Source organism: Ammospiza caudacuta, chromosome 31, assembly GCF_027887145.1.
Source record: "Ammospiza caudacuta isolate bAmmCau1 chromosome 31, bAmmCau1.pri, whole genome shotgun sequence".
Taxonomy (NCBI): Eukaryota; Metazoa; Chordata; class Aves; order Passeriformes; family Passerellidae; genus Ammospiza; species Ammospiza caudacuta.
In genome coordinates, this window is record NC_080623.1 from 596,452 (window position 1) to 607,110 (window position 10,659).

Genomic DNA, 10,659 nt, shown 5'->3' on the forward strand with positions numbered 1-10,659 from the left:
CTTTGGAGGTTTTCTCCCAAATTTGCCCTAAACCAGGACAAAATTTGGTGCCTAATGCGCGAGGCTTGAAAGAGAGTGGAAAAAACCCTGGTCTGAGTGCATTTTGGTTGCCATTACTCTGTGTTGGTATAAAGCAGTTAATGGCCATGTTTTTTTGATTCATAATGTCCCTCTGTGTCTCAGGCAGCTCCTTCTCCAAGGAAAGCAGGTGGGAGTTGGAGCCAAGGAGCTGAAAGCTGCAGGTGCAGCCTGGGCTGGAGGAAGCTCAGATTTGCACAAGGCTGCTCTGAGTGCCAGGCCTTGGATGGGGGAAATGGTGGGGTGGGGGTAGGGACAGAGTGTGATTGATTGTCAGCCATGAAGGGTCTTGATTTTCATATCTACTCAAATTCATGAGGAAGTTCACTTGGATTCAGTGTCAATTGGAGATTGCACATATCAATTTATCAACAGGGAAAAACCTAAATGGGACCTAAGAAATCTTTTCTCACTGTTTTTTTAAATAAAATATATTCTGTTTGAATGCATTTCTGAAATCTGCCCAATTAACCACAAAAGATTTGAAAACCTAAATCTAATTATTCCCAGAGGCTTGGCTTGTTAAGGTGTTCTGAATGTTATTTAGCCCTGGGACACTGAATTCCTGCACTGGAGAGCTGAAGGCTGAAAAAGCCTCTGGAGCAGGAAAATTCAGCAGCAGCCTTCAAGGTGCTGAGGATGTCAGCAGCCCCCACTGAGGCCATCCCTGCCCAGAGACCGTGGGGGAATGGGCAGACAAGGAGAGTGTCCCTGGGGCTGGGACAGCACAACTCAGAGGCACCAAGCAGCTTCAGCTGGGCAATGGAGTGTGGAGTGTGGCTGGGAAAGCCCTGCTGGGCTGTGCCAAGCAGGACAGACAAGCCCTGACTCCCATCCCCCAAAAAAATCTCTCAAGGAGACATTTAAAAGGAATTACAGCTGTTTCTGTACTCTGAGTTGGATGCTCTGGAGAAATACCAACAAGAGATTCTCAGGAGCTCAAAACAACAAAACAGCCTTTACTGGGAACTTTAGAAAATCAGAGAAACTTTGGCAAAAGGTTTATTATGACATTCAATCAACAAAAAACACTTCTCAAAGCACTGACTTGGCCCATTCAACTTCACTAACTCTGAGCCTGTTCAATTTTAGGTTACTCAAAATTTACAAGAAGAGTGAATTAGAAAGAGAGAAAGACAAAAAAGATACAGAGAAGCACACACACAGCTACCAACTCCTAGATTGCAGCAGTGTTCAGATAGAAATTCCAGGAGGAGGTAGGGTCAAGATGTGTGCTTGCCTTGTGGTCAGGCTTCAATACCCCCTGGACTTCCTGGGCCCTTCCCATGGGTGGTCCTTGGGCTCATTTGGTCCCTCAGGAGCTGGGCTGGGGGCTGCAGAGATGGCTGTGGAGCATTGCCTGTGCTGTGCCAGGGACTGGCAGCCACTGCTGGGCTGGGATAGGGGCTCTGGGGGGATTGGGGTCACAGGGCAGGGCAGGGCTGGGCTTACAGGGCAGGGCAAGGCTGGACCTGCCCTTCCTCCCAAGCACGTGAAATGTTTTGAGCCAACAATCTCCTCCAGTCTGTCACAATAGGCAATGCTAGAAGTGAAATCCCAATTGTGGCCATGGGTACCTGGCTGAGAAGGACAGTTCTTTTCTATAGGAAGGAAAGCACAGAGCCTCAGTGTTTGGAAGGCAAGTGAGAGTGTCACTGGGCCAAGGCCAGCCAGACTTGTCAGGAATGGCAGATTTTGTCTAGGAGCAGTCTTTGGATATAGGGAATTCTGGAGGTGGAAGTCCAATCTCAGCTATGCGTGCCTGGAGAAGTAGGACAGTTCTTTCTCATAGGGAGGAAAGCACGGAGCCTTCCCCAGTGTTTTGGGGACAGATGGGAGGTGACTCTCCTGAAACCATTGCCAGCCAGACTTGTCCTGGCAATATTCCTATGGGAAAAATTTGGAGTTGAAATCCCAATTCTGGCCATGGGTACTTAGAAGAGATTGACAGTTGTTTTCACAGCAAGGAAAGGACAGAGCCGCAGTGCTCCAGGAGCTGATGAGAGGCAGCCCTTGACATTTCAACACCAGCCAGAGCTGTCCGGTGGCCCCTGGGAGGCCAAGCCAGCCAGGCCTGTTTCATGTTCCCTCAGTTCCATGGGACCCAATGGTCCCTTGCTTCCATGTGTCCCTGAGGTGCCATAATGCCCCCTTGGTGACACGAGGCCCTGAAGGGTCCCAATGGTCTCCATGGTTCCATCAGGCCCCACAGCGCCATAATGGTGTCTGGGGTCCATGAAGCCCTGCTGTGTCACCAAGGCCCCTTGGTTCCACAGGCTCCAGTGGTGCCACAATGATCCCCTTGGTTCCATGAGGTTCTGTAGTGTCACCACGGTGTCCTTGGACCCTCTGGGACTCTCAGTGTGTTCCCAGTCACCCCCAGTATGGTTACAGACACTCCCAGTATATCCCAGTTGCCCTCAGCACACACACAGTCATTCCCAGTCACATCCACTTGGCCCAGTAAGGTTCCACTTTCCACCAGTAGGATCCCAGTCACTCCCAGTGAAGGGAAGGGACTGGGACGGACTGTGACAGGCTGGGATGGACTGGGACACCGGGATACACCAGGATACACTGTGATACACTGGGATACACTGGGACACACTGGGACACACCGGGATACAGTGGGATACACGGGGATACACCAGGATACACTGCGATACACCGGGATACACTGCACCCAGCTCTGGGACCCACTGGGAGCAGGATCAGAGCACACTGGGACTCAGCAGGGCCAGAACTGGGGCAACAGGGATCACAGTGGGACCAACTGGGATATACTGGGAGTGACTGTAACCATACTGGGGATGACTGAGAACACACTGAGAGCGACTGGAGTCACTGAGTCTACATTGGGGGCAACTGGGATTGACTGGGACTGTGCTGGGGAAGACTGGGATCACAGTGCATTCATACTGGGATCATACTGGGAGTGACTGGCTCTGTGCCAGGGTGTCGTGGTTTTGGTTTGCTAATTTAAGATCTATTTAATTTTGAGGCTTTTTTGGCTAATGGACTAAAGAATGTCGTGGGTTTGGTGTGGTTAATTACTAATACACTTATTTTTTGTTGTGAGATAGGATTAGGAGAAAGGTAAAGCAGGCTCAAAACTTTAAAAGGGTAGAAAGAAAAATTTTATTAATAGTAACTAAAAGAAAAAAAAAAGGTAGTAGGAATGAAAGCAAACTTTTTAGAATACTTCTCCCCACAATTTTTTCTTTCTCACTGACAATGTAAAGATACTAAACTTAAGATTTCTAGTCAGTTTACTACCTCTAAAATAGTCATTTTTTAGTTCACTTAGGGAGAGGAGTCCCTCTTGTTAAAGTTATGGAGACTTTTCTACAAAAGGAAAAAACAGTTTTCTCATGGTTCTCAATTTTGTCATGAATAACAACCGCCAGGGGAACCTTGCTATCATAAAATCTTTCTTATTTCTACAAGCCTTCCCACAGCTTGGAGATGTGCTATGTTGATTGATGGGGTATTGTTTTAAAGATGAGCTGTTCAAAGGCAAAAGTTCTCATTATCTATCTCTAAAATCCTCTTCATCTCTGGGAGCAGAGATCTTCATTTTTAGAAGCACAAGACTACGCTCTTTCTTTGTACAAACTTCTCATGGGATTACAGCTATTTCAACATCTGCTTACTTTAATGTAGAAGCCTTTACTGTCGGTTTCTAGGCTGTTTTAAAACCTGGAAAGGCCCGGGGTGGCCTTGGACAGCCCGCGCTTCAAAGGACGAGAAGAGGCTTCAGGTTTTTTCTCGGTCTTCAGTGTTTATTAGTTGTTTATCTAAAAGATTTTCTCTCAGCCCAACAGAGGTCTGCACAGCAAGCCAGCCATGAGCACACTGCGCGCCCCCGGGGCGGTCACCTATCTTTACACTCAAAATTACATATACAATATTTATCAATTTTCCCCAATACCTTTTGCCCTTATTGACCAGTGCACTTTTAGTAATAACCAACCCCAAAGTGCCAACATCACCAAAGAAGATGGAGGCCAAGAAGAAGAAGAAGAAGGACAGGACACGCCCCAATTCCTCCATCTTACTTCTTTAGACCCCCCTGTACAGAAATCTTAAACCTTGTGTTTCACACTCTAATTAACTTATCCCTTCACCATTTACCCCAGTGAAATCCTCCCATCCTCATACAGGTGTCGTCTCCCGTGTAGGATCAAAGCCCAGCCACCAGACACTTCTGGCAACATTCCAGGACTCCCGAGCCCCCCAAGGGTGGTCTCAGTCACTCTGCACATCAGTCCTGAGGTGCTGAGATCCCACACTTTACCTAATATCAATTCAAACACTTTCATTTCCTTGGAGTTTTATGTGTTATAAGGGAAAAGAGTTTTTTCTTTATATCTTACAAGAGTATTTCAGCTCTAAAAACAAAGCATCTTCTCACCCCTCCCATCTGGGAATTACTATTAACTTGCATCTTCATCTTGTTTTCAATATACTTGCATTTTGTTCTTTTCTCTCACTCAAAAGAAGATTGAAGTACTGAAAAAGTTAACATCACGCCTGAAGCCTACCTAACTCACCAATAACTTGTAACAGAAAGCTGTGGCTCAGTTGTGTTCAGAACAGCTTTATAGTTAGTGTTTAGTTTTCTACAGCAGCTACAGAAGTCTCTGATCTCAGCCATGCTCACAAGAAGAAGCAGCAGCCTGACGGCGAGATCTTCACAGCCACAGTCAGCCCTGCTCTGGCTAAAGCTCCACAGCCTCCCCTGTCTCCTTGCCCAGCAGCTGCTGAAGCCCAGCCTGGCCAAACCAGAGCCCATGGAGAGAGAAGCCAGCAAGAAACCCAGAAAATAGAAAAGAAGCCCAGCCTGCAGCAAGACTGCCCAGCCCAGCCCAGCCCAGCCCAGCCGAGACACAGAGCTGAAGCCAAAACCCAAACCCAGCACCTCCCTGCCGACCAACAAAGAAAAGAAAAGTTTCTGAATTTTTTGGTCTTTACCATGTGTGCTTCACAAAAGCATGTCTAACTTTTCAGCAGGTCAACAGACTGTCAGATCCACAAAAAACTTTGTATCACTTCCCTAAATTTCCTCCCATTCCAAAACATAACACAGGGGCCACTGGGAGCAACTGGGATCACACTGGGAGGAAATGGGAGCAACTAGGACCAAGCTGGGAGCAGCTAGGACCAAGCTGGGAGCAACTGGGATCATCATGGCATCAGATTGGGATCATACTGGGAGGGAGTGGGTCTGTGCTAGAGGCAACTGGGATCACACTGGGAGGAAATGGAACTATGCTGCGACAAATGGGATCATACTGGGAGCAACTGGCACCACACTGAGGGTGACTGGGATCCTTCTGGAATCATACTGGAAGTGACTAGGGGCAGGCTGAGGGCAATTGGGACCATGTTGGGGCAACTGGGATATACAGGAAGTGACTGGAATCATGCTGGAGGTGACTGGGAGTGTCTATGAGCAAATGGAATCATACTGGAAGCTACTGGGAGCAACTGGGAGTGAGTGGAAACACATTAGGGACAACTGGGATGTACTGGGAGAGACCAGGAGTGACAGGAATCACAAAAGAACCATAAAGGAAGTTACTGGAATAATACTGGGAGTATCTGGGAGTGACTGGAATCCTACTGGGAGTGACTGGAAATCATACTGGGTGACTTGGAGTGACTGGGACCATACTGGTGGCAAATGGCACTGTACTGAGAGTCACTGGGTTCATACTGGAATCATACTGGGAAGGACTGGAACCATACTGGGAGTGCCTGAAACTATAGTAGGGGTGAATGGAAACACCTGGGATCATACTGGGATCATGCTGGGAGTGACTGGGAGCCACAGGGCCCATGCTGGGAGTGACCTGGGGGAAACTGGCCCAGCTGGGGCTCAGGGTTGTTCTCCCCTGGGGCTGCCCTGGCTCCTGCTGCCACCTTGGGCCCCACAGAACCAAGGGACAGGGGACAGGGACAGGGCACAGCTGAGGGACAGGGGACATGAGCAGGGATGTGGAGAGGTAGAAGGGAGTTCCAGGGGGTCCTTGAGCCCAGGAAAGGGGAGTCCAGGATTTCCCAAAAAGGGGGGACCAGGGTGGGGATACCCGGGATGTTTGAGAACGAGGAGTTCAGGGGGTCTCTGATTTTGCACAAAGCTGGGGCTGGGGGTTGTGAAAGGCAGGATTGGGGGACCAAGGCATTCCAGGGCATCTCAGGGTCAAGCCCACAGCAAGTCTGGAGTCTGGGAGCCATGGGATGGCCAGGAGAAGGGAAGCAGGGAGCCCTGATGTCCAGAAATGGGGGATTCAGGGGGAGCCTTGTGCAGGATAAGGGGAACAGGGGGGTCCCCGTGCCGGCAGCTGCGGTTCAGGGTCCCCGTGCCGGGCCTCCCACTTCCCCCTGGCCCCCAAGGAGCGCCCCCAGCCCCAGCGCTGGAGCCATCGCGCTGCTCCTCCTCACTGCCAGTGTGATCCCAGGATGATCCCAGTAGAACTCAGTCACCCAGAATGATCCCAGTACAGCCCAGTCACTCCCACTCCTGGCATCCCCCCAGCCCTCTCTGCGTTCCGACCTGTCCCGGCTCCATCCCTGCCCCTCCCGCGGGCTGCGGGGGCTCCGGGTGTGGGGGAGGAGCAGGAGGAGGGAGGGAGGAAGAGGCGGAGCGGGGGAGGAGAGGGGGAACCACGCGGCTCCGGCGCTGCCTGAACTTGCAGCAGCCTCTTGTCCCCTCCTGTCAGGTAGTTGTGCAAAGCCAGAAGGTTCCCCCTGAGCCTCCTTTTCTCCAGGCTGAGCCCCTTCCCAGCTCCCTCAGCCCCTCCTGCTGTTCCGGCCAGGGTAGAATACTAGTGCGGCAAAGAGCAATGTATACACCTGACATCGGTGCCTTTATCCCCACATTTTAACCTTTCATTACTTACAGAAAGACTCTTGGGAAGCCCCAAACTGCAGTCAGTCGCTGCAGTGCCAATCTCCTTTGCAAATCCCTGTGGCCCGGCCCGGTCCCGCCCGGCCCCGCACTCGGTGCCGCGGTTGCCCGGTAAACGCGCCCGGGCCCTCAGCGCCTGTGACAGCGGCGCGGCCTCAGCCGTGTGAGAGCGCGGCCCTGGCTGGGTGTGCGCAGCCTGGGCTCCTGCAGGCGGCTGCACCGGGCCATTCGCCAGGGGAATTGTTCACGGAGCATTGCTCTGCACAGAGAATTCCTAAAGGTGCAGAGCATTGGCCTCTGCGAAAAGTTCCTCAGCGTGCAGAGCATCGGTCTCTGCTAGGGAGTCCTGAATTTCATTTGAAGGTAAAGACTGACTAAAGTTGAACTTTTTGGTTTTGTTTCATGTGTGCTCTGAAAGAGAATGCCAAAGGGAAATACAGGATGTGATCATGCCGGTCTTCTGGCACAGTAGTTCAGTGACATGTACACCTGAAAGGATGAACAGTAAATGCTCTACTGATTGTGCTTTTTTTCACTGAAGAAATGCAACATCTTCTAAATATACTAGTCTATGCATTTTTTTCCTATAGTAATTGTTTAAACTGCTTAAAGGTGAATAAGTCCTGTTCAAGTTTCAGTGGGTTTTTATCATCTGGTGATTAAAATTATTAGGGGGATGCCTCTGTATTGAGGTGCAAATATGCCAAAGTCAATAGTCTGGATTTTATAGAACAGTAAATGTGAGGAAGAAAGAGAGAGAAAGAAAAGAAAAAGTGAGAGGGGGATGAGGGTTGGGAAGGGGTGGAGAAAGAGAGTGACAGAGACAGATTTAGTAGAAAATATCACCATTCCATGGATGCCATCAGCATACCATTAAATCCTCTTCTGGTCTTCTCTGTGGTGAGGTCTGGCAAAATGTAAAACTCCAATGGATTAATGCAGATTTGGGCAAGGTGGGACTGCCCAGGTACCTCCCTGGGGTGGGGCAAGTTGGAGTCTGTCTCTTGCTACTGTCAAATAATACAAAATCTTTAGCACCCGTATATCCTTCGAGTCTGCCATGAGTTGGGTTCTGGATTTTCAGATTTGTTCTGTTAGTTTGCATGCCCTGCAGTTGTCTGGTGCAAGGCTTCAGGAATGGGTCTGGAGGCACTGTGGAGGTCTTTGCTGGGAGATTTGTGTGCAAACCTGGCCTCAGCAGAAGAGTCTGTGGGTATGACTTCCCCAGCCTGAACCCAAACAGGGCTGATTTTCAGGACAGCTGCTGGGTTTGGCTTTGTTGTAGATAGGTTTTACTCCTCAGCTTTGTTTACTTCTCCCCAGACCTGAGCTAATGGGACAGTAGTGTCACCTTGATCTTGTCTCAAGTTCCCTTAGGCAGCTTAACTCACAGTGCCAAGTTCCAGTCAGGAGGCATTTTCAGGGAAGGGTGGGCTTGAGTGGTCGCAGCTTCTTTATACAGTTTTGTCACAATGGGCAGCAAGTCCTTTATAATGACATTTAAGCCATTAGCCATAACATTCCAGTCTCTCATTAGTCTCTCAGCTGTGAGGACCAGCTGAGAGAGCAGGGGTGCTTTAGCCTAAAGAAGAGGAGGCCCACTCTAGCTATTTTTAAGTAATATTTAAGCTATGACTTTGTCTGTTCCAACTCTTATTAATGTTCAGCTTTTGAGCTCCAGGTTTCAGTATGATCCATCTGTGAATTGCACAAAGTAGCCATATAGTTCAAATAAAGTCCAACTAGAGGTCTAACTATACTAGCTATTTACACCAAACAAGCACTTAGCTACTTTCAAGTAATGTAACATTTTTAGCACCAGTATATGCCTTGAATGTACCATGAATTGGGTTCTGGATTTTCAGAGTTCCATTGTTGCTCCTTCCAGTTTTGTTGAGGCATTGTCAGTCATCTGCGACATCCTCCCTTGGAAATGGCGTCTGGATTCCCGGAAAAGACAACAACACCTCGTCTTTTGTCCAGGAAAGGACTGAAGTCTTTTACTGTGAGTACCCACTGGGGCTGTGTTAAGGCTGGCACTGCCCTGGTGTCCCTGCTCTCCCTGCCCCTGTTGTCCAGCAGTGCTGTGAAGCTGCAGAGCCCTTCCCCAGCCCTTTGTGCTGTGCTGCTGTTGCTGGGGCTGTCCTGGTGCAATAGGGAACACTGTGGGATGCTTCAGCTGTGTCTTGCCTGGCTGTGCCAGCGGAGCCAAGTGAAACCAATGTACAGCTGAAGGCCTGGGCATGTGTTCTGTCCCTTTCCCTTTGCCACAGGAATTCCTTCTGTCAGGCTGGGCACTCACCTGTGCTGCTCTGACCATCTTGCCCTTGGGCACCTGGGCATGTGGCGGGGGGAAGTTCATACTCTGCCCAAAGCCTTGAGAGCCATGGCTGGTCCCAGCTGGAAGAGCTTCCAAAGCAGCTGTTCTCTCCCAGCTCCTGTGCGGGCACAGATCCAGCCCTACAGGCAGCACTGGAGCCAGGGCCACAAAGGCCCCTTGCTGTCTGCAGCTCCCTTGGCTGAAGATGCCGCACTGCTGAGGCTCTGTCAAGGAGATGCCTCTGTTTTCTTCTGTGGAGGGCTCTGTCAGCCCAGACAGAGAAAACAATCAACAGGGAGAACTAAAACCTAGAGACATTCCTGTGCACCTCACTCTTGGTTCAACTTTGTTTTCTTTCATCTCTTGGACTCAGCCAGCAGCAATACCTCCTTGCTGTGAGTTCTGAGTGCTGTGCAGGGATGGAGTTCAGGCAGTTCTGAGAGCTCCTCCCCATTCTCTGGAAAGGTCACTGCCTCAATCCAAAGAAACGTAAGAGGAAACAAATGCCCAAAGAGCAGAAATCCCCTACCATGTCCCATCCAGTCACGGAGAAGCCAATGGGACAGAGCCATGTGGCTGGACTATGTGTGTTCCACTCTGTCTTATTATTTGACTGATGCTAAGTATTTCAGCAGGAAACTTCCAGGGCTCCCAGGGCTGTCCTAGTGGCTGTGATCACAAGTTATTCACCAGTGTCACTCGTTCAAGAAAAGCCTTTCTGAAAAAGCACATATCTGAGGCTCTAGCTGGTGTATTTTTGCCTTTCAGCTGCTTCCCTCTAAGTTTCAGAGGGAGAAGTTTCTCAGCAGGAAGAAGGAGGCCAACACTGGGGGGAGTATTCTGCCCAGAATTGGCCCATTTCTAGACAGGAGTGAGACTCGCCCAAAGGTAGCCTTTTCCTGCTCTTTTCCTTTCTGTTTCATATGAAGTTTGAAGAGGGTGTGTGCTTGTGACAGGCTTGCCTGCAGCAAAATACCTCAGTGTCCAGGTCCTGCTGTCATTGCCAAGTGCTGGGAGGGGTGGACTGGGAGTCCTGATCTGCACTAAGCCAACACAAATACCCTCTGCTGAAGCTGCTGGGGTGTGCTGGAGTGCAGCTGCCATTGCTAAAACAATAGGAGGAAGGCTGGGGACACAGAGGCCCAAAATTGCCCTTTGCCCCTCTCCTGCTGGAGGAGCCACCTCTTGCTTTGGTGTGGCCACCATCAAATGCTTGGGGTCACAAGATTCCCTCCAGAGTGGCAGCGTTGGCCTTTGAAGGACAAGGATCTGCAGGAATTACTTCAGATTTAACAGAACAAATTGCATTACTTCTTTGGGCTGGAACAATGTGTTGGACCCTGATGGG

The 10,659-nt window shown here is 49.9% G+C and overlaps 1 long non-coding RNA gene across 1 annotated transcript; it reads left to right on the forward strand.

The window, feature by feature from the left end:
- Nucleotides 1–7,226: 7,226 nt before the first annotated feature.
- LOC131569933 (uncharacterized) lies at nucleotides 7,227–10,196 on the forward strand. The gene is made up of 3 exons (XR_009275822.1): nucleotides 7,227–7,354; nucleotides 8,880–8,996; nucleotides 10,080–10,196. It is a non-coding gene; the product is annotated as an uncharacterized LOC131569933 (long non-coding RNA).
- Nucleotides 10,197–10,659: the final 463 nt, after the last annotated feature.